Here is a 19429-nt window from a genome sequence, read left to right as displayed (position 1 = left end):
ATATCCCCCACCCAACAATCTGTGTCCTCATTTTACCCACCTCAGAATGATGGAAGGCTGAGTCAATCTCGAGCCGGTCAGGATCGAACTGCTGGCAGTGGACAGTCAGCCTACAATACTGAATTCTAACCACAGGGAGGGAGGGAGGGAGGGAGGGAGGGAGGGAGGGAGGAAGGAAGGAAGGAAGGAAGGAAGGAAGGAAGGAAGGAAGGAAGGCAGGCAGGCAGGCAGGCAGGCAGGCAGGCAGGCAGGAAGGAAGGAAGGAAGGAAGGAAGGAAGGAAGGAAGGAAGGAAGGAAGGAAGATAGCACTTAGACTTATATGCCACTTTATACTGCTCTACAGCCCTCTCTAAGCAGTTTACAGAGTCAGCCTCTTTTCCCCAACAAGTGTTGTGCAGGGATTAGAATGCAGTATTGTAACTATTGCGGCATGAGCTTAAATGGACTCCAGAAGATGGTAGAGGACAGGAAGGCCTGGAGGAATGTTGTCCATGGGGTCACGACTTCGCAACTAACAACAACATTGCAGCTAATTCACTGTTCACTCCCAGGGGTTCGTTCCTGACCGGCTCAAGGTTGACTCAGTCTTTCTCCCTTGCATTGGCCATGAAGTAAATTTCGGATTCTCTGATACATTACGAACTGTTTTATTCAAAGGGCAAGAAATCCTGAAGGAAGGTTAGACAGAAAAGCACTCATCGGCACAGATGATCTCACTTGCCATCAAACTTGAATGAGTTTTTCTTTCCTCTCCTGGACAACAAATCCGAGGTTTAGCTCATGTCTCCTTTCTATTTGCTTTAACATCGCTAGGATTCTACCAAACAACTATAACAAGTTCCAAAAATGTTGAGCAAAGGTTGAGATCCTGCCCTCTAAACAAAGCAACGAAAAAGAAAATATATCCTGTCTGACATTAAATTACATTTCAGCTTCTCCGGGAAGGAAGGCAGGAAGGCAGAAAGGAAGGAACTGTATTATGACTAAAGTAGTGTTTACGGATGCCATTTTAGCTTCTGGTCAGTGTACTGAGCCACTACAGGCAATTATAAACAAAAATCCGAGAAGGAGAGAGCATTTTCTTCTGGTAAATCCCAGATAATTGCATATAATCACCCTGCATTCATTGTAAGGTTTTTAAAATCCTATGGTTTCCACCTGCCTTTCTGTTTCTTGTGCCTCTTTTATCAGAACAACCTGACTTTCATTCTGTGTCTTTTTGATTTCTGCTTTTTTTTATTTTTTGCACTAACCAATGAGCCTTAGTGCCCATATATTAAACACCGACCTCAGAAAATGGGGAGGGGAAGAACTCTCTGGATGCCAGTAAATCCAGATGAGCTCTACCAGTATTATGGCCTCATAAAAACTTGATTTGCACCTAATTGGATCAAATCACCACTTCAAATTGAATCACCAAATTGAATTGCCACACTGATTATCAGGTTTAATCCAATCGGATGCCTTTTTTTTAAAGCAGTTTAAACATAGGACAGGTTCCTGCTGCATAGAACCACAGAGGGTTTTTTTTTAAAAAAAAGACACAAATCTGATATATTTGATATGATAGTTCCAATCACCACTTCCGTTCAAATCAAACCTGAATTGACTCTCTGGATTTAAGTTGCAGGATTGAGTTGGGTTGTTTTGACATCCAAAATGACATGGGGAAGAAAAATGCAGCACATCTAACATTTCAAATCAGTGGTGTTCTGAGCAACAGACGAGAAGATCTCTCTCTCTCTCTCTCCCATCCATCCATCCATCCACCCACCCACCCACCCACCCACCAACCCATCTATCTATCTATCTATCTATCTATCTATCTATCTATCTATCTATCTATCTATCTATCTATCTATCTATCATCTATCTATCTATCTATCTATCTATCTATCTATCTATCTATCTTTTATTTATCATGTATCTATCATTTCTCTCTCTCTCTATCCATACATCATCCATCTATCTACCTATCTATCTATCTATCTATCTATCTATCTATCTATCCATCCATCCATCCACTATATATACTATCTATCTATCTATCTATCTATCTATCTATCTATCTATCTATCTATCTATATATATATATATATATATATATATATATATATATATATATATATATCATCTATTATCTAATCTATCCATCCATCCATCTATCCCTCTATCCATCCATCCATCCATCCATCCATCCATCTATCTATCTATCTATCTATCTATCCAGCTATGTAATCATCTATCCATCCATCCATCCATCCATCCATCCATCCTCTATTTATATTATCTATCCTCTCTATATATCATCTATCTATCTATCATCTATCTATCTATCTATCTATCTATCTATCTATCTATCTATCTATCTATCTATCTATCATCTTCCTGTACTCTTTGTTTATGTGTGTATATCCACACAGGTAAAATACTGCAAATAATGGTATTCCCTGTAACACTGTATGAATAGATAAGAATAGCATTGATGCTTTTGAAGTTTGGTGTTGGAGAAGACTCCTGAAGATGGCTAAGAAAGCAAACATATGGATAATCAAACATATCAAACCAGCTTTTCACTCAATGCCCAAATGACCAGCTCAAATGGTCATCCTTCAGCCACATCCTGGGAAGACTTAGCTCTCTGAAGAAGAGTCTAATGCTTAGAAAGGTGGAAGGAAAGAGAAGTGGATGATCAACAGGAAGGTGAATACATGGAAGACGGTGTTGGAAGAACAGTAAGAACAGATTAGGGGATGAATCATCATGAGGAAAAATCTGTGTGATAACCAAGAGTTAATACTGTCTTGATGGCACATAATCAATCAAACTGTCTGTTCCTAGGAGAAGGAAGAGGCACTGTGCTTCTGTCTTTATATCAACAACAAAAAAGCATTTCCTGTAGTAATGACTGTCAGTAGATTATTCCACTACAAACAACAAACACTGAAAGAAGTCTGAAAGCTTCAGGGCATTTTGCACCAGAAGAGTGACATACAACATCCACAAGATGAAAAATACCTTCCCGACCAATGCTTTGTGCTCTGGGAGCAGATAGCTAACTGTTCTAGCAATAAATAGAGCTGTTTCAAATGGAGAAGACCTCTTACTGCTACCTGCTAGGTGATTAAAGCAATCGTTGATTGTGGAATGCAGCTTGAAGATGGAGTAAATCCAGATACAGGCTTTTCGAGGCACATGTTTAATGTGAATCAGTCTCGTGAGGGTTAATGAGAAGAAGATAGCAAATCTTTCATAGTGATTGGTATTTATTTTTATCTTGTACCACCAAAACAAACAAACAAACAAACAAACAAACAAACAAACACCAGAGGTTGACAGGCTTCTAAGAAGATGTACTGTACATGGGAGAATCCAACCCCAGTCATTAGGGCATTAATATGTGTTTAGGTCAAAGCTGGAGACATTATACGGGATTTAGCAATAGCAATAGCCCTTAGACTTCTATACCACCTTCATAGTGCTTTACATCCCTCTCTAAGCGGTATACAGAGTCAGCCTCTTGCCCCTAACAATCTGGCTCCTCATTTTACCCACCTCGGAAGGATGGAAGGCTGAGTCAACCTTGAGCCGGTCAGGATTGAACTCCGAGCTATAGGCAGAGTTATTCTGCAATACTGCATTCTAACCACTGGGAGGGAAGGAAGGAAGGAAGGAAGGAAGGAAGGAAGGAAGGAAGGAAGGAAGGAAGGAAGGAAGGAAGGAAGGAAGGAAGGAAGATAGCACTAGCACTTAGACTTATATGCCGCTTTATACTGCTCTACAGCCCTCTCTAAGCAGTTTACAGAGTCAATCTCCTGGCCCCAACAATTTGGGTCCTCATTTTACCCACCTCGGAAGGATGGAAGGCTGAGTCAATCTTGAGCCAATGAGACCCAAACTGCCAGACTGCTGGCAGCTGGTTTATTGTTGAATACACTTATAGAACAATTGTTGATCCTCCATTATAGCTCATAGGGTCAAGGAATCTTCAAGGCTTCTGTTTCTTTTCCTCATCAGATTTTTAGGGAAACCAGCAGTGCTGGATTTTGTACAGACTTTGAAGTTACCTATCCTCCTCCTCCTCCTCCTCCTCCTCCTCCTCCTCCTCCTCCTCCTCCTCCTCCTCCTCCTCCTCCTCCTCCTCCTCCTTCCTCCTCCTCCTCCTCCTCCTCCTCCTCCTCCTCCTCCTTCCTCCTCCTCCTCCTCCTCCTCCTCCTCCTCCTCCTCCTCCTCCTCCTCCTCCTCCTCCACCTCCTCCTCCTCCTCCTCCTCCTTCTTCTTTTTGGTCTTAGCTCTAGCACAGAATGTCTTTTGGTTAGGTCCCAATTAAGGCATTTTAACAAATTCCTCAAAGTTTAAAGAGTTAAGTAGCACCATTTTCCCCATCCTTATTTTGCCACCCGGCCTTCTTTTGTTCCTCAGTGGGCACTTGTTTTTTTTTTTAAAAAAAAAACAGCATCCGAAAAAATAAAAGAGACCTTTGCATCATTCAGAATGGCTGCACAATAATGTGACTCACACAACACCCACCCACCCACCCACCCACACACACACACACACAGAGGGAGGGAGGGAGGGAGGGAGAGAGGAGAGCTGATAATAATGCAAATGGTCAGTTCTTCCTATGAATCACTGGGAAATTGCCCCATAGGAGAGTGATTTTAAAAATAAGCCAAAAGGTGTTTACAGGAGAGATGAGGAGGGGGGGGGAGAAATGTACCTCTTTCTGCATTGACATTTGAAGTTGCGGCTTTTAAGTCAGGAACTAAATGTGCTTCTGACACAAAGTTATAATTATTTGGATATTTCGGGGACTTTGTGCGCAGAAGTTCCCACCTTTCTAGCTTCAATCTCCAGGGTAAGCAATTGAGTAGCAGGCAATGTCAAGCACTATCTTCTTTTGATCCTGGGAATCCAGAGCAAGTCAGCTCGGGTGACCCTCGGTGAGAGGAAAAACAGCCAAACTTGTAATATCATGGAATTCCTAGAGCTTGGGGGGGCACTTGGAGGCAGTGAAGTGGTGGGTTGCAGGCGGTACGCCCCATTCCGGTACGGTACTCCAGAGGGCCACCCACCCGCCCGTCATCCTTACCTGTCTTTAAACTCTTTGGCACTTCTGCCCATGGTGCATACAGCGCCTGCGCGATGCTCCACCGAGCAGCTGGAGCATCGTGGAGGCTCGTGGAGGCATTGCTGGAGGGTGAGCTGCATCCATGCGCTGCACACTTTCATGTGGAGGACACCAGGCCCTGTTGCAACTGTATCAGTTGCAACACGATCCGGATCCCATCACTGAGGCAGTGGTGGTGTTTAAATTATTTAACAACTGGTTCTCTGGCTGGGTAAGCATGTCCGGGTGGTCATGTGACTGTGTGGGTGTGGTCAACTCGACATCGCTTATTGTTCTAACCTAGACTTCCTGAGAAAGCATAAATCAAAATCTTAGACCCAAAAACCCTCTTTTATTTAAATGGCTGTCAATTATGTCCATTCAGAGCCCATAATGTTTCACAAACAGTCTGTAAAGAGTCTGACAGACGTCTGCTTGAGTTGCCAAAGTCTTTCAGGGTAATGTTGATAAGCACTCACCTTTATCTCCCTTGAAACGCTACCGGAGACCTAATTGCCAATTAATTTTGCAAGGCCAAATGTAACACAGAGTCAAACAGGACTTCTCAGAGCTTCAATCGACTACATGAACTAATTGCTTTCTGCAAAAGCTCACGTCCGTTCGCTCCTCTTTCATGTCTTATGGGAGGGGCCAAACATCTCCAAGCCTTACTCCCGAGTCACCCTTTTTTCTCTTGACGGTTCTTGCCTTCTGGCAGACTTCTGGCCTCCCAGACACTCGCCTTCTTGCTTGCTTTTTTTTTTGCGTTTTAAACAACCTTAGGCTAAATACCTTCAGCAGCAATCGCTAACAAAAGTTCGGATTTTGAGTCTGAAACCATTCAATTTAGGCAGGCTTCAAGTACTTGCTATCACAAGAGGAAGAACATGCAACTTGTCTCTGTCACAGTCTAAGTAAAGGTGCAATGGACCAAAGGCAAAACAAGGTATTTTGATACTTGAGGCTGACAGTTAACAACAGAGGCGGGATTCAACTGATTTGGGCTAATCCCACCACTGGCTGGCCTTGCCCATTTTTCAGCCATTTTTCAGGCCATTTTTGACTATTTTGGGGCTGTTTTGGCCATTTTTCAGTGTTTTTTGGCATCAAAGCTAGCCTTAAAAAACCAGGTCAAAAATGGCCCTAAAATGGGCTGAAAATGGGCTGAAAAACAGGCAGTGGCAGGGCCAGCCAGTGGTGGGATTTGCCATTTCACCGAACTAGGGAGAATTTTAATAACCAGTTTACATGAACTGGACCAAACCAGCTGAATCTCACCTCTGCATGGGGGTCCTCTAGTTCAAACCCCTGCACAAAGCAGGAGTCCTTATACTGCCCTGGACAAATAGTGTCCCATCTTTTCTTGATGTAATCTTCTCTGGGTGTAAGAAAACTCACACAAAGGCTCCCTTTCCTATTCCCCCTGCCATTTAGGAAGCTGCTCTAAAGACAGGGAGAATATTCTGATGGGAGATTTTTCAGCGGGGGCTCCAAGCAACTGTCAAGGTGAGGGCCACTCGAGTCAAAGAGAAAACCAGTCCTGGGTGCTCAGGAGAACCAGCTCACAGTGGCCTTGCTTCGCTTCAAGAGAGAGAGATCCTCTCTCTTGAAACCCCAGAGATCGACCAGGAGCAAACAAAACAGAAAGAACTGTCAGTGCAAGCAAGACGCCCACGCCCCCCACCTTCACACCAAGCAGGCACTTCAGGGCTTCTGTGCTTCCTCCAAGGAATTTCTCCATCGTTCTTAAGGTAAACTGAATCTTTGCTATTTTCCTCCAAGTGCAAACAACAGAAAGTGTTATCTGTGCGCTTAAGGTGCATATGCGCGTGCACACACACGTGGGGGGGCTTTATCCAGCCTAAATTATCATGATTTTGTAAGTAGCCCAGAGTTACTTTAATGATGAGATGGGAAAGAGAAAGACAGAAAGAAAGAAAAGAAAGAAAGAAAGAAAGAAAGAAAGAAAGAAGAAAGAAAGAAAGAAAGAAAGAAAGAAAGAAAGAAAGAAAGAAAGAAAGAAAGAAAGAAAGAAAGAAAGAAAGAGGCAAGGAGGCTGGGAGGGAGGGAAGAAGGGAGGAAGGAAGTAAGGAAGGAATGAAAGAGAGAGAGAGAGAAAGGAAGACAGAGAGAGAAAGGAAGGAAGGAAGGAAAGAGAAAGAAAGACAGAGAGACAGAGAAAGAGGGAGGGAGAGGAAGGAGGGAAAGAGAGAGAGAGAAAGAAAGAAAGACACAGGGAGAAAGAGAGAGGGGAAGGAAGCAAGGAAGCAAGGAAAGGAAGAGAGAGAAAGACAGAGAGAGAGAGAGAGAAAGACAGAGAGAGTGAGAAAGGAAGAAAGGAAGGAAAGAGAGAAAAACAGAGAGACAGAGAAAGAGGGGAGGGAGAGGAAGGAAGGAAAGAGAGAGAGAGACACACTGAGAGAAAGAGAGAGGGGAAGGAAGCAAGGAAAGGAAGAGAGAGAAAGACAGAGAGAGAAAGAGGGAGGGAGGAAGGAGAGAGAAAAACAGAGAGAGAAAGAGGGAGGGAGGAAGGAAGGAGAGAGAAAAACAGAGAGAGACAGAGAGAAAGAGAGAGAGAAAGGAAGGAAGGAAAGAAGGAAGGAAGAACAAAAGAGGGAGGGAGGGTGGGGGAAGTAAAAAATGTATGGCTTAAATTGAGAGAAAAAGAAGAAGAAAGCAAAAAAGAATCAAAACATCTCTATGATGCCATAATACAATATAAGAGAGAAAAGAAATAACTTTGCCTGGGTTTTTTTTACAGTTTCACATACCGAGTGCCCCAAGCCAAAGTGCCAAAGTTGACATTTCCATTTGCATATTTAGCAATTATGTAGGTTTTTTTTTTTAAAAAAAAAATAGTCTCTGGTAAGATTCTTTCAGGATACGTTTCTCAAGGACGCTCCCCCCCCCCTGAAAACAGACGAAGACCCCCTCCTGTTTGTTCGAAGAGCCTTTTATCCTTTGTGCAAATTAGAACAGAGTGTGTGAAATATTTACTGGGGTTTCCGAACGCTGTATACTTTGGGTCAAAGTTTTCATTTCCGAAAATGAATCAAGCCCGGTATCTATCAGAAAGGCACGAACAAAAGGGAATAAGGAAAAAGTGGGTTTGGATTGTTAACGGCACAGCTGTGTGTGTTTATGGTCTACTTTTCATTTTTTAAAAAAAAACAATTACGATAGGTAGTAAGATATCAGGAGATATAGGTAAAGGCTCCCCTGGCACATATGTGCTAGTTGTTCCTGACTCTAGGGGGCGGTGCTCATCTCTGTTTCAAAGAGCCGGCACTCTCCGAAGACATCTCTGTGGTCATGTGGTGGGCATGACTAAACTCCAAAGATGCACGGAACGCTGTTTTAACTACCCACCAAAGGTGGTTCCCATTTTTCTACTTGCATTTTTACATGCTTTTGACCTTCTTGGTTGGCAGAAGCCGGGACAAGTAATGGGAGCTCACTCCATTACGTGGCACTAGGGCTTTGAACCACCGAACTGCTGACCTTTTAATAGAGAAGCTCAGCATCCTAGCCACTGAGCAATCTCAACCCTTTTATTGGGAGACGTGTCTTCAGCTAAAAGATTCACAGTTGTCCTGAAGCTGTCCTGACCGAAGCCATTTTGTCCGCTTCATTGTTGCCACCCTGGAGCTGAATTGTCAAGGAGGGAGGATTTGAGATAGGGGGATTTTTGTAGCTAAAACAAAACACTTTCTCTTGAGAACCAAGGACATTCTCACACCTGGTCAGAAGAAGGTGGAGTGATGCCACCCGTGACCATGTGACTGATTGTTTCGAGAAAGTAGTTTTAACAAGGTGAAAACTGCGGGAGTTTTCAGAGTCGGTTTTCATCAGATATGTGCCAATGTGATATTTCCAGTAAAAGTAATGTTTGAGGAATTCAATTGCCTGGGAGTCTTCCTTACAATGGGTTTATTACTTGGAACACACGTCTTCACTCGGATTTATCAACACAGGAATAAATTTGAATAGACCCAGAGAAGGGAGCCATTCTCGACTTTGGTACCTGCCTAACATCCATAATCTAATTTACTCCATAAGGGAGTTGGCCAAACTTCTTTTCTAATCTAATTTCCCTAACCAAGGGTCATCGAGTTTGTAATATAATATTCTTCTACTCAGATCTGGCAGCAATTGAAAAATGACAGTGATATGTCATAGCTGCATGCAATAGCTGCTTAGACTTTTAATAACACTGAAACACTTTTCTGCAGCTAGCACTACTCAAAGGTGTGCGGAGTCACATTCGCTGCGCTTCGTCCTTACAATCAGGTGGAATTAAAAAGCAAAGCGCAATGGACTTTGTCATAAATCTCCCACTTCCACTTAAAACAGTTGTACGGGTTTGCCTCAAGCATCTACCTTATCATCACGGGTCTTGCGTTGGGAAGAACTGATCTAGCAATACATCACATTTTTTATTGTTATTCTTTTTTTCTTTCCCCTGTTCTTCTTCGGGATAATGAGGAGAAGGAAAAACCAATGACATGAACTCAGGTGGATGCAGGACTCTTCTAGTTATCCTGGTAGTGAAGTAACCAATGTGTCCTTATGTAAAGTCCTGCCAGGGTTCCAAGTTCATGGATGGAATCAGAACTCCAAGGCCAGAGGCTCCCTCAAAGTACAGATTTATTAGGCATGTCATATTGGCACAGCTGGTGAAAACCCGGCTCTGAATCTCTCAGGGTTTTCCCCACCCGACTCAAAATCCAAAGTTTTTCCTTTCGTTACACACAATGATCACATGCCCCAATCAGGTCACAGTTACAAACCTGGATGACTCCCATCATTGCCCCATGTGTTGGGGCTACTGGCGGCCAGCAGAGCTGGCAGCAGAGACGGACAGTGAGGAGGTTGGGGAGGAACATGGGCCAGTCCTGGGGGCTGAGGAAAGCTCAGACGAGGGCTCTGCATCGGGGGCAGAGAGGGAGTTAGACAGCAGAGAGGCAGAAGAGCAGCTGGAGCCTGTTCCCAGTGTGCGCATGCGCAGAGCTGCCAGAAGACAAGAACAACTAAGAAAGCAGGATCGATTTAGGAGTAAAATCACACCTTGGAGGTGTTTGGCCCTCTCATAGGAAACAAAAGAAGAACAAACAGGGAGTGGGCTTTTGCAGGAAACAATTCGTTCATTTGTTCAAGAGTGGAAAGTTCTGTTTGTGACTATAAGTGCCAAGTTTTGCCTTGCCCTGCATTTGGAAACTAGTCATCTGGCAGCGCTTCAAATGAGATAAGGTTCGTGTTGATAAACATTCCTCGGAAAGACTGTTTGCTAAGCCTTGCTGACTGTGAATGAAAGGAATTCACGGCCGTGTAAATAAAAAGATTTTGCCGGGGCCAAGACTCTGCTTCATGCTTTCTAAGGAAGCCTGGGTCAGTGTCCTTGGTTCCCAGAACAAAGAATGCTTTTTTTGCTACATAGTTCCCCAGCTATCCCTTTCCGGAAAACTCTATCCAGCCTTGCTGTGGCAATCCTGAAGATGTTCCACCATAGCTCCAGGGTTAACACGTGCTTTCATTTTATCATTCTCTCTCTCTCCCCCTCTCATTCTCTCTCCCCCTCTCATTCTCTCCCCCCTCTCTCTCTCTCTCTCTCTCTCACACACACACACACACACACACACTGCAGCTTAAATTCTAAGGGAAGACATCGGGAATGCCTTTTTTTTCTCAAGGAGCTTTTTTTAGAAGAGAGAGGAGCGGGAAAGCATTTAAGCAGGCTGCACTGATGGAGAGATGGGGAACAGGGGAAAAATATCTTTAGTACCCTCTGTTTCTTTGCAGCAGTAAAGGGAGAAATTAAACACTATTAAAAGAATTCCCAGACTGTCCTGAGAATAAACAGAAAAACAAATGTTTTTCACCAGGGAAAGAAACATTAAGGAAATGAGATTTAAATATCCAGGATAACCCTAACTCCACAATCATCCAAATTATATCTTCTTGCAGACTGCAGATCTGACCCACCAAAGACCGACCACTGTACTTAATGTTAGACAGGGAATCCTACACTTATAAATAGTTAGGCTTGTTTTTCATACTTAATGATCATTTGCAGCATCCTCTGATCAGGTGATCCAAATTCAAAACGAACTCATATCTATGACCATTTCCATGTATTGTGGCCTGCCAATGGAGCTGGTGGCAGATTCGGACAGTGAGGAGGTTGGGGAGGATCATGGGCCAGTCCTGGAGTCTGGGAAAGGCTCTGATAAGGGCTCTGCGTCGGAGGCAGAGAAGGGGCCAGAGCCATATGCCAGTTATCAGCTGCCTTCAGAGTCAGATATCAATGGGGCAGAAGAACAACTGGAGCCTGCTCCTGATATGAAATGCACAGAGCTGCCAGGGGAAGGGAACAGTTAAAGAACAAGGGCCAACTCAGGAGTAAAGGCACAGGTGTACGGAGAATGGCCCCTCCCAGAGGGAATAAAGAGGAGGGAAAGGGGAGGGGAGTTTGCAAGAAACCATTAGTTCAATTCATTCAGGTGAAGATCTGTTCCTGACTTCTTGCCAGGAAATTGCTGCTACAGCATGGCATTTGGAAGATATCTTCCTGGCAGCTCCCCAAGCCTGATGAAGGTCTGTAGTTGTGAAATCTCATGAACAAGAAGCAATGGGTGGAAACTAATCAAGGAGAGAAGCAACTTAGAAGGGAGGAGAAACTTCCTGACAGTTAGAACAATTAATCAGTGGAACAGAAGTTGCCTCCAGAAGTTGTGAATGCCCCAACCCCTCGAAGTCTTTAAGAAGATGTTGGATAGCCATTTGTCTGAAACGGAATAGGGTTTCCTGTCTAGGCAGGGGGTTGGACTAGAAGACCTCCCAGGTCCCTTCCAACTCTGGTATTGTATTGTATTGTATTGTATTGTATTGTATTGCATTGCATTGCATTGCATTGCATTGCATTGTATTGTATTGTAATCCTGTTTGCCTGGACTTTGCTGGAGAGGAATTCCCTTTAACCTAAATAAAAGAGGTTTTATTGGGATGAGGAGTCTGCTTGATGATCTTGGGAAGCCTAGAACACAACACCATGTTCCAGGATCATATGATCACCTTTTGTAACCTCCCAACAAGCAAGTTCAATGGGGAAGTCAGATCCACTTAACAACCCTGCTACTAACTGAACCACTGCAGTGATTCACTTAACAATTGTGGCAAGAAAGGTCATAAGATGGGGCAAAACTCACTGAACAAATGTTTCACTAAGCAACAGAGGTTTGGGGCACAATTGCGGTGATAAATCAAGGACTACCTGTACGTAGATGGATTTTTGTCCCCTTTTCCATTTTTCTTACGCAACAGCAAACTTGTGAAGTAGATTGGGCTGGAAGAGAAGCACCAACCCAGAGTCACCCAGAAGGTTTAACAATGGATTAGCCCTTTTGTCTTTGTAGTCCCAATCCAGCACCATAGCTAGCTCTCATTTCATCCTTTGATCTCTTAAGAAAAGATTTATTCCTTATTTTTCTTGATGCTCTTTCCTCTTCCTTTTGCTCTGCCTGTCCTGAACTGCAGCTATTATAATAAAGTTTAGAAGTGACTCTATTACAAGAAAGCATTCCCTCTAGGAACTATAAACAATTCCATATTCTAGTGAAAAATATTCTCCCTGGGCCTGATTTTGCCATGCTTCTGTGCATAGACATCCCAAGCTTTTTAACTTTGTCACACCTCGGGGATATAACAAATTTTAAGCAATTAAGCAGTCTTGAAATCAATAGAAAACTTTGTCCTTTGCATGAGTATGAAATTCGCCAATTGACTCTCTTCTGTTGTGAGATGGGGGAGAGAAGTCAGAAGACTGGATCACAGGAGTGTCCTTAGTCTGATTTTGAGACATCAAAGGTTTGGGAAAGAACCAGAGGAAAGCTGAATATTGATAATATCTAAACGGATATCTCACCCAAGTCTTATTAATAGAGTCAAAAGCAAAGCTATCTTAAAAATTGAGCTTTTCTGATAAAATGTGCAAGGTTGGTTATACCGTCCGAGAAGCTAGAAGACATGATCACTAGTTGCTGGTGAAGGCTTTATCTTCAGATCTTCAAGGGGTTTGAAGGGCTAACAGAATCTTGCTTGGCCATTCTTGGTCTCAGCAGCTCTAGCTACCTGACATCCAGCTTCCTGCTTGATTGTATTGTTACTGCAGGTTTTGCACAACAGATCTTCAAGAAACAAAACTACACTGAGATGCTGCTTCTAACATCCTGGTCCTCTTTGAAACTCCCATGAAAATGTTGCTGGAGAACCTCTTCAAAAGTTGCATGAGAATAGCACCTGTCTGCTACACAAATACACTGCTTGAAGAGCAGAGTTAACCTTAATGAGTGGCTTCCTTAAAGCAGTAGCATCTCTCTCTCTCCCCAGCCCACAGATGTATAGTACTCCACACTCCTTCAAAAAAACAACAACCAACAACCATAGGTCCTGATCAGTGGTGGTATTCAAACAATGTTTACTACCAGTTCTGTGGTGTGGCTTGGTGGGCGTAGTGTGGCTTGGTGGGTGTGGCAGGGAAAGTATACTGCAAAATCCTCATTCCCTCTGCACTCCTAGGGGAAGGATACTGCAAAATCCCCCTCCCCTTCCCACTCCTGGGGGATGGATACTGCAAAATCCTCATTCCCTCCCCACTCCTGGGGGAAGAATATTGAAAAATCCCCCTCCCCTCCCCACTCCTGGAGAAAGGATACTGCAAACTCCCCATTCCCTCCCGGACTCCTAGGGGAAGGAAACTGCAAAATCTCCATTCCCTCCCCACCCCACTAACCTGCTTTCTAGCTCCGTTCTCCTGTGCAGGGCAACAAAAGAAGACCTAACTGATCAGCTTGGATTCAGGAAGCAGAGAATAGATGGGGGTGGGGCCAGTCAGAGGTGGTATTTGCCGATTCTCCGAACTACTCAAAAGTTCTACTACCGGTTTGCCAGAACCGGTCAGAACCAGCTGAATACCACCTCTGGTCCTGAACTTAATAGGAGTGTGATGCAACAACCTACCTTAGATAGATGCTGTTCTTCTAGGCAATCTATAAATGCCGATGTGGTCTTTCTGGGCCAAGCTTCTGTTGCAATCTCTTTTGCATGGAATCAAATTAAACGAAGCATCCCACTGGGTGAAATGCACTAGTTAATTAAAAAGGACCCTCAAGATGGAGCCCCTCCTTTGCTCGCCCACCTGCTGCTCCGGCAGAAGAGTGGCCCATGTTCACTCCAAGCATCTGCATGTCTGCCTATTAGTGGGGAAATGGGTTTTGAGCGGGTCCCTCTGTTCTCAATTATGATTTATGATCTGACTATAAAATGGGAAGCTGATTTACATAACATCTGTAATTGCTGCGTTGGTCCCCATCGTGCCGAATACGCTTCCTCGTTGGTTTGTCGGTGAGAGCTGTTGAGCAGGAGCACTTCCCAGCTTGGAGTGGGCTGAAGAGAGATAAATATGGTTTTCGTAGAGATCTTCACTCTTGAATGTCATTCGGAGGGAAGACAAGTGCTTGCTAATAAGTGGAGGCTAATAAAAGACCTTCTAAAAAACTGTACACCTAGGGACAGGCCAACTTCCCTTGAATTATTCTGCCCACTGCCACCCTGGCCTTCTCCCCCTTCTTTTCAAAAGCACCCCAGATCATGCTTAATATTTTTTTTATTTGTTTGTTTATTTTATTTATATGCCATTTTAATTTTTATACACAACTGTTGATGAACATATCTAATACTCCTTCTTCTTCCTATTTCTCCCTATGACACCAACCTGTGAGCTGAACTGGGCTGAGAACTTAGGCAACTGGCCTAAGATCACCCGATTAGCACTCATGCCTAAGGCGAAACTAGAACTCACCGTCTCCTGGTGATTGACCTACAGTCATTCATTTGGCTTCCATGGTTAAAGAAGGACTAGAATTCAGAGTCTCCCGGTGATTGGCCCAAAGTCATCCATTGGACATTTATGATTAAGGAAGGGCTAGAATTCACAGTCTCCTGGTGATTGGCCCAAAGTCATCCATTGGACATTTATGATTAAGGAAGGGCTAGAATTCACAGTCTCCTGGTTTCTAGCTTGATGCCTTAACTACTAGACCAAACTGGTCTAAATCCAAATGTAGCACAAACCTAGCTACCTTCTGCATGTAGATCTTTCTTCCCTGTATTGCAAAGGGTCACATTCTCCGAACTTGTGTTCACCTATAATTTTCCCAGTACAAGGGACAAGGGGTAAGTCCTTTCCTATTTCTCCCGTGGTTCAAGACCAGCATTTAAATTTCAGGATCGCTGAATAATGGCTGCTAGTGTCCACTTGCTCCATCATTGATAAGATTGTGCCCTCTAATTAAGCCAAACGAGATAGCAAGAGCACACTGACATTGTTAACTTAACGACCCAGCACCACATTACTTAAAACTTCCTTGAAGAGGAAGTTAATTGTAATAAATAGGAGGGGGTGGAATGAAAGAAAGTGAATGACCTACAGCGTAAGCCGGGGATCCTTCTTTGTATGTCTAGCTAATTCAGCATTCATGTTAATGCCACTGAATATAATTAATCAATTTGGTATTTTAAATGGATTACCATTTATCTCCAGTGCCGCCTTTTGGATGAAGTGACAGCCATGTTCTGAAAGAAAATCAGCCATTCTCCTTTTTTTTTGTTTTCATTTTAATGTATGCTGGATATAAAGTTGCGGATATGGAGAGCGCTCTTAATTTGGAAGGGTTGGGCAATATGACCAGGGGATGGGATTGAAAAATTTTAGCAATCGGTTCTCTGCCTGGTTGCTGGGTGAGCAAGGCCATGGAGGTGTGGCCTAGCCAGCTTCCTGCACTATGGCGGGGGTGGGGGTGAAAACAGCCTCCCCCAGGGTCCAGAGTCCTTCCAGAGACTGGAAACGGACCCGTTTCTGGATTTCTGGTACTTTCGATTAGGCCTGGTTTTTTTGCCCTCCCCAGGCTCTGGAGGCTTTCCTTGAGCCTCTGGGAGAGTGTAGTAACACTAGTGTAGTAACAAGCAATACGGTAGTAGAATTTAATTTGCTCCTATGGATGCAGCAAATAATGAAATGAACATTATGCCATCAAAATGTGAGTGACGCCTCTTTTTGAAGGTATTGTGACATTGCACAGATGGATAAGGTGTGTGGCATTTCCATCACAACACTGTCATGCTTGTTTCATCATCTGTCTAATTCTCCAAAGTTTCAGCGTGTTGCCCTTGTTGTCCACCTTTGCCATGAGAGAATTATTCTGGTGGTTCTTCTGTGTATATATAAAGCTATGGTCCATATAGGCCAAATACTCCCAGATCTAGTAATTGATGAAGAGATGCTTTGGTTGGATAATGTAGATTGAGGGGTGTCCTTGATGTTCTCTATGCTTGCTTGTTTTCTTGCAGTCTTCGCAACATCATCAGTGCTAGAGAGCCCTCATTTCAACCCTGAGCTACAAACATTCTCCTTTATTGGTACAATGCAGATTCTTGAGCTAAAATCACCTACAGCAGGGATAGGTAATCTATGTTCTTCCAGAACCTCAGTGACTACTTGCAATGTTCTTCACCGTTGACGAAGCTGCTCAGAGCCCATAGGATTTGCCCTCCAAGAGGATTTGGAGTACTACAGCTTCCCCAGCCATAACGTTGCCCACCTACAGTGTTGTTTGATCCTATCCATGTATTTCTATCACTTCTTTTGCCAGAGTGCGCACAGTGTGACTATGTGAGACAATCCGGGAGCAAATACAATAAACAGAGGTTTGTATTTTAAATAGTGGTTTTATCTACAAAGAATATATACATACACATATTTTAGTCAGACCTCAAACAAACAGCAATCAGCAATTACAGCATGGAAGCACACACTGAGAGAGAGAGAGAGAGATACACCCCAACAGGGCCTCTTCTTATTACAGGCTCTTAAAGTGATATCAGCCCCAAAACCTTGCTGACTCATTTCCAGTATTACATCATTGTAGCAGCTCGTCAGCTCTTAAATCATTACCCGGACATCTTTTCTCTCTCTTTGCTTCCCATGACAATGGCCGTAGCACCTTTCTTAAGAAGAAAGTCCTTCTAGTGTCCTGCAAAAAATTATACAGCTGTACACAATCGTCTGCAGCTGCCTACTGGATTTGATGGAATCATCACTGCTCACGTACAGTATATTAAAAGCTCCAAATGCACACAAGCTATTATCTGTAGGGTTGCAAGTAATAACACTAGACTGTGAATCACAGCAATCCGAACACGAACGCAACAGACTTCAGCATGGAATGAGTTGCCAAGCTCCTTTTATATATTAATTTTCTTTAAATGACCCCCAGCCACAGACTTAATGCAATGGATATTCCTCTTTGCTTTTATTTTTAGCTAATGGCGGATTGGGTTGGGGTCGTTTTTTTTTTAAAGTCCAAACAGACCCACTGAGTTCCTTTCCAGCAATTACAATCAATCATATTAATCTGCCTTCAGACTTTTAGAGTCACTGGGAGCCGAATCAAACATTCCATTCCGAAGGTCTTACCTTGATATTTCTTTGCGCGTTCACTTTGCCTGTAGGCCTCCAGATAGTTAAAAAGAAAGAAACGGAGAGGCCCAGCAAGGATTCAATCTGACATATCTACCTAGCTCCCTTCCAAAAAATTACAACTCTCTTTGCCAAGTCTTTATCAAGGGTCTCCAGTTAAACCTCTGAGCAAGGAAGAGACAAGTTTTTTTCTCTCTCTGTCGCATGTAGAGATTATTGTACGTGAATAAAAATGAAGGGATTATGAGCGTTAAGGGTTGATGGAGTAACCATATAACATGAACTACTGTTGTGTTCAGAAATTAAAGTTTCAGTTGCTTCGTTAGCAGTGCCTGTAAGCAGAGGTATCCATAGCAGACAGAGGTTTCATCAAAATGACCAACAGATCACGGGTGGGTTGCTGCCAGTGTTATGGCCAGTTCGGGGAGTACATGTGCAGTTGCTCATACTACAGATGAGGATCTCTCCAAATACATTTGTAGCATAGTAGACGCTAGACAATTGAACCACTTCCATGTGACCTGCCTCCCTAGAATTCTGAGGATCCAGTGATCGGACACAGAAGTCCTCTGCAGAGCAGGCCTGCCATCAATTCACACTCTGCTGATGCAAGCCCAGAAATGTTGGGCAGGCCATATTGCAAGGATGCCAGACCATCACATCCCTAAACAGTTGCTCTATGGTGAGCTAAGGAAAGCAATAGCACGGGGAGGGGGGGCGGCAATGACAAAGAAGCGATACAAAGACACGTTTAAAGCCTCCTTCAAGTCCTTGGATATTGACACCACCTCCTGGAAAACCCTGGCACAAGATTGATCGACATGGCACACGTTGATCCATCAAGGCTGCCAGACATTTGAAGACAGAAGGACAACAACAGCACAAAAGAAGCGAGCACTGCGGAAAGCCAGAGTTGTAAATGCTGCAACAATGGTGCCTACACGTCTCCCCGACATGTGGCAAAACACCCCGTGCCTATAGAGACCTTAGCAGCCACCTGCAGACACACCGTGGACTGCCCACAATCCGTTAGATGTTAAGGGCCTCTCTGAACATGATGGATGTGCCAGGATTCCAAATAGCATCCTCAAACAAATCACACTCCAAGGCAAGCAGTTCCTTAAAGTTGCAGTTTATTAAAAGAGCCACGTTGGCACATCTGGGAGAACCCGAATCTGAGGGTTTCCCCCACCCAGTTGAAAGTCCAAGATCCTGCCCCCACACCCACAAGTCCATCCCATGGTCCAATCTTCACCTGCCACGACGACAGATTCCACCCAACCAGTTCCGGCCGGGTGCAGAGACAAAGGATGACCTTGGCTTTCTAAGAAGAATGTTATTATGGCTATATATCATCCAACTCCGTATAATTCCCCCCTCCCACTTTCCCACAGTAGAAAATGTGGCAGACCTGAAACCTAAAAAATGAAAAGATGGCTAGCAGGTCTGACAGGATGAACATCAAGTATAGTAGACTTTACACAACCCTAGTATGGAAAGGTCACATTGGAACCTGGTTGACTTTGGAATGCAGGTAGTGTCAACAAAAGAGTCTTTTTTTTTTACAAGGACTCACTTCCTCCCTTTTTGCAAAGCCCATAATTAGACTCTTGCTAGATAATAGCACTTGGAATTATTATTTACAGTCCTTTTCTACACGCCACTGTGCTGGGATAGGAGAAAAAATGACTCCCTACTTTGAATGTTCACACCAGTTCAGTTGCGTCTCTCAAAAGTCCTGCCTCGTCCTTCTGCATGAATTATAGGTTACAGGTGCCATTCACAC

Source organism: Natrix helvetica (genome assembly GCF_964273705.1).
Source record: "Natrix helvetica genome assembly, chromosome: 11".
In the NCBI taxonomy this organism is placed as follows: domain Eukaryota; kingdom Metazoa; phylum Chordata; class Lepidosauria; order Squamata; family Natricidae; genus Natrix; species Natrix helvetica.
Note: the sequence above shows the minus strand (reverse complement) of the source record.